Raw genomic sequence first — 5,084 nt, forward strand, 5'->3', positions numbered from 1 at the left:
ACGAAATTTGTCAAAAGCAAAGACAATAGCAAGGAGTTCTTTTTCAGTAGTTGTATAGTTCGTTTGTGCTCCTTGTAACATCTTACTAGCATAATATATAGGTTGAAATCGTTTTTCAATCCTTTGTCCTAAAATGGCTCCCATTGCAAAATCACTTGCATCGCACATTAGTTCAAATGGTAGATTCCAATTTGGTGTTATCATGATCGGCGCATTAGTGAGTTTCTCTTTAAGAATATTAAAAGATTTGATACACTCATCTGAAAAGATGAATGGAGCATCCTTTTCTAGGAGTTTATTCATAGGAGTGGCAATTTTAGAAAAATCTTTTATGAAACGTCGGTAAAAACCGGCATGCCCTAGAAAACTCCTAACTCCTCTAACATTGGTGGGATGTGGAAGTTTAGCAATTACATCTACATTAGCTCTATCCACTTCAATTCCTTCTTTTGAAATTTTATGTCCAAGAACGATGCCTTCTTTAACCATGAAATGGCATTTCTCCCAATTAAGTACTAGATTTGATTGTTCGCATCTAATAAGCATTCGTTCAAGATTAACTAGACATGATTCAAATGTATCACCGAAGACTGAAAAGTCATCCATGAAAACTTCTATGCATTCTTCTATCATGTCATGAAAAATCGCCATCATACACCTTTGAAAGGTTGCAGGGGCATTACAAAGTCCAAATGGCATGCGTTTGTAAGCAAAAGTACCATAAGGGCACGTGAATGTGGTTTTCTCTTGGTCCTCGGGTGCTATTGGAATTTGAAAATATCCGGAAAATCCATCTAGAAAACAATAGTAACTATTTCCGGCTAATCTTTCCAACATTTGATCTATGAAAGGTAAGGGAAAGTGATCTTTTCTGGTGGCGTCATTTAATTTTCTATAATCAATACACACACGCCATCCTGTTACAGTCCTAGTAGGAATAAGCTCATTTTTCTCATTTGTAATGACAGTCATGCCACCCTTCTTAGGCACGCATTGAACTAGGCTTACCCATGGACTATCTAAAATTGGATAAATTAGACCTGCATCTAGCAGTTTAATAATCTCTTTCTTAACTACATCTTGCATATTAGGATTTAGTCTTCGTTGGCGTTGCACATACGTTTTATGACCTTCTTCCATAAGGATTTTATGTGTGCAATACGAAGGACTTATTCCTTTAATATCATAAATCTTCCATGCAATGGCTGGTTTATGAGCTTTCAATACAGAAATGAGTTGTGATTTCTCATTTTCAGTAAGAGAAGACGATATTATTACAGGTAATTCAGATTCACCATGTAAATAAGCGTATTCCAAATGGTTTGGAAGTGGCTTTAATTCTAATTTCGGAGGTTCTTCTATCGATGATTTATATCGATATCTGTCTTCTTCTTTTAGCATTTGAATTTCTTCTGTTGTTGGTTCATATCCATTAGCTATAAGTGTAGCTAACATTTTAGCTTCATCAATTGGTTCATTACCTTCTCCTAAAGAACATTCTCCTGTTCCTTGTAATTCTGGAAATTCTTCTAATAATTCTGCATGTGCATCTATAGTTTGAATATAATAACATGTATCATCTGCAGATTGTGGTTGTTGCATTGCTCTATCAACTGAAAAGGTAACACTCTCATCCTCTATACTTAGGGTCAGTTTCTTACCGAACACGTCTATCATTGCTTTAGCCGTGTTTAAGAATGGTCTTCCTAATATGAGAGGAACTTGAGAATCTTCTTCCATGTCCAGAACAACAAAATCTACTGGAAATACTAAAGTACCAACTTTAACTAGCATGTTCTCCATTATCCCTCTAGGATATTTTATTGATCTATCGGCTAGTTGTATGCTTATTCTAGTTGGTTTCAATTCTCCAAGGTCTAGTTTAGCGTATAGTGAATACGGCATTAAATTTATACTAGCACCTAAGTCTGCCAATGTTTCTATTGAACTAAGACTACCCAGAAAACATGGAATTGTGAAACTTCCTGGATCAGATAGTTTTTCTGGTATCTTATTCAACAGCATTGCTGAACAATTAGCATTCATAGTAACAGCCAAGAGTTCTTCCATTTTCTTTCTATTTGAGATTAGATCTTTCAAGAATTTAGCGTATCTAGGCATTCCTGAAATCACATCAATGAAAGGAAGATTTACATTTATCTGTTTAAACATATCCAAGAATTTGGATTGCTCGGCTTCAAGTTTCTCTTTCTTCATTTTACTCGGGTAAGGAAGTGGTGGTTGGTATGGTTTAACATAAGGTTTAGCCTTAACTATGTTATCTTCATTAACCTTTTCAACTACCGGTTCTTTTTCCTTATCTTGATCAGGTTGTGGTTCTTGTGGAGTAGGAATAACTTCATCAGAAGTTACAGGTATTTCAGGTGGTTTAAGTGTTGTACCACTTCTTGTGGTAATGGCTTTAGCTATTTCATTCCGGGGGTTAGCATTTGTATCACTAGGTAGACTTCCCGGTTTTCTTTCACCTATTAACCTTGCTAGGTTACTTACTTCTTGTTCCAGATTTTGAATAGAAGCTTGTTGATTTCTAAATGCTTGAGCATTTTATTCATTAGTTTGTTTTTGAGATGTGAAAAACTGCGTTTGAGTTTCAACTAGCTTCGTCATCATATCTTCTAAATTCGGCTTTTTATCATCGGTTTGTTGTGGTGGTTTGTTTTGAAAATTAGGTCTTTGCTGGTTGTAAGTATTATTGAATACTTGTTGATTGCTAGGACCTTGTTGGTTGTTGTATGGAATATTTCGGTTATAATTCTGGTTTTGATTGTAAATTGGTCTTGGCGGTTGATAATTATTCTGATAATTATTTCCAGGCCTTTGGTTTATGTATGAAATATTCTCTCTTTGTTCCATTGTTAATTCAATACTGAGACAATCTTTTGTCAAATGTGGTCCTCCACACTGCTCACAACTAATTCGTATTGAGTGAATATCCTTAGTCATCTTTTCCATTCGTCTCTCGACAGCATCTATCTTTGCGGAAATGGAATCTAAGTCATGGCTAGAATCGGCTCTAGCTGCTTTAGATGATCTAACGATATCTTTTTCTTGGTGCCACTCATGTGAGTGGGAAGCAGTGTTATCAATAATTTTGTAAGCATCAGTTTCGGTTTTCTTCATAATAGAACCACCAGCTGCTATATCTATGTCTTTCCTTGTAGTGATGTCGCATCCTTGGTAGAATATTTGTACTATTTGACAGGTGTCTAAACCATGTTGCGGACATCCTCTTAACAACTTTTCAAATCTTGTCCACGCCTCATATAGAGTTTCATTTGGCTTCTGTGTAAACGTAACAATTTCTGCTTGAAGTCTTACGGCTTTAGATGCAAGAAAGAATTGTTTAAGAAAATTTTCAACTAAAACGTCCCATGTATCAATTGCCCCTTCAGGTAACGATTCCAACCAATCTTTGGCTTCTCCCTTTAAAGTCCAGGAAAATAACATGAGATATATCTGTTCATCCTCCACTTCTCGAATTTTAAATAGTGTGCAGATCCTATTAAAGGTACGTAAATGTTCATTTGGATCTTCCTTCGGCGCACCACTAAATTGGCATTGATTAGTCACCATGTGTAGAATTTGTCCTTTGATTTCATAATCTGGTGCATTAATGTCTGGATGAGTAATTGCGTGACCTTGGCCAGTGTGTTTAGCTATCATTCGGTCTTCCATACTTAAAGGTTCCAGATTCTCCATAATTGAATTTGTTGAATCGGAATCACTAGAGGATTCTGATTTAATGGTTCGTTCCTCAAAAATCTCTGTTTGAATGATTGGTGGTTCCGGAGGAAAGTTTAGTGGTTCAGGTATATGAATCGTTCCTGAATATTCTCCGGATTCTCAATTGTGAGGTCGGGTTCAAAAAATGGATTATCGGAAATTTGAACTGGAGTACTTGGTCGACTGGATGACGATTCTAAAGAAAAATCAACGGCAGTAATATTTGCTAAATGTCTTGATCTAGTTAGAGGTGGTGAACGTACAAAAGGTGGTAAACGTCTTGCTCGGTGCATTCACTGAATATCCTATTAGTTTTTAAAAGGAAAGAAAAATTATACTAAGTTATCCAATCAATAGACTTTTCTGATTTTGCCCACGTTTCGAATAGCCAAAAGATGCAGCAGAGGGGCAGGATTCGTTTGGTCTCAATATAATTGAGGACTGTTTGGCTCCAATAACCCGGTCCACGTACAAATCCAACTATTACTACGAACCAGAAAATTTTGATGTCTATCAATTTAACCACTTAAAATAAGTTTTCGTAATTTTAAGAAATTTAGATAAGAAGTAGAATAAAAATCTATGTCCTAAAACTAGAATAGCGAGAAATAAGAAAGAAAAAGAGTTCGTCGAAAAAGGTCGAAAAAGAAAAATGGTTGAAAAATAAAAGGTGACGGAAAAATAAAAGAAACTTATAAAACTTAAAAACACTTGACTAACCCAACCTTATCACTACAACTAACTTAAAATTATAATCGCAAATTGAGATTACTAATTGGAATGATAATTGATACATAGGTAAAAGGTGTCTAAAAATATTAAAGCTTACAGGAAAAACTATATCCCAAATGGAAATAACTTAAAAAGAAACTAAAACTTAAAAAGGCGTTGCAAAATTTTAAAGTACCTAAATCTTAGTCTAAAGAAAAACACTTAAGGGATTTTACGGCAAAGCCTAAAAATCTAGAAGTAAAAATAACTATGGCAAAAACTAAGTTTAAAACTAAATATGAGCGAAAAATACAAATATTACGCTAAAACGATTAAAAAGGGACAAAATATAAAAATATACAAAAAGTTGTAAAAATTACAATTTTTATAAAAATATTATTTTTATATTATTTATTTTATAAAACTATTAATTTTACAATTTAATTAAACTAATTAAACTAAATAATACAAATAATAAATAAAACTAAATTAATATATTAATTAACTAATAAACCCTAATTAGGGTTTTAATAATAATAATAATTAAAATATACTCCGTAATTAATGCAGTTGTAGTCTGGCGTGTCAGATGGGCTCATGCGATCGCATGAGTCCTAAACAATCCGGCC

At 34.2% G+C, this 5,084-nt stretch overlaps 1 non-coding gene across 1 annotated transcript; it reads left to right on the forward strand.

The window, feature by feature from the left end:
* The first annotated feature begins 3,229 nt into the window (after positions 1-3,229).
* LOC139879244 (small nucleolar RNA R71) lies at positions 3,230-3,336 on the forward strand. The gene has a single exon (XR_011770097.1). It is a non-coding gene; the product is annotated as a small nucleolar RNA R71 (small nucleolar RNA).
* Positions 3,337-5,084: the final 1,748 nt, after the last annotated feature.

The sequence above is a fragment of the Rutidosis leptorrhynchoides genome, chromosome 11 (genome assembly GCF_046630445.1).
Source record: "Rutidosis leptorrhynchoides isolate AG116_Rl617_1_P2 chromosome 11, CSIRO_AGI_Rlap_v1, whole genome shotgun sequence".
Taxonomy (NCBI): Eukaryota; Viridiplantae; Streptophyta; class Magnoliopsida; order Asterales; family Asteraceae; genus Rutidosis; species Rutidosis leptorrhynchoides.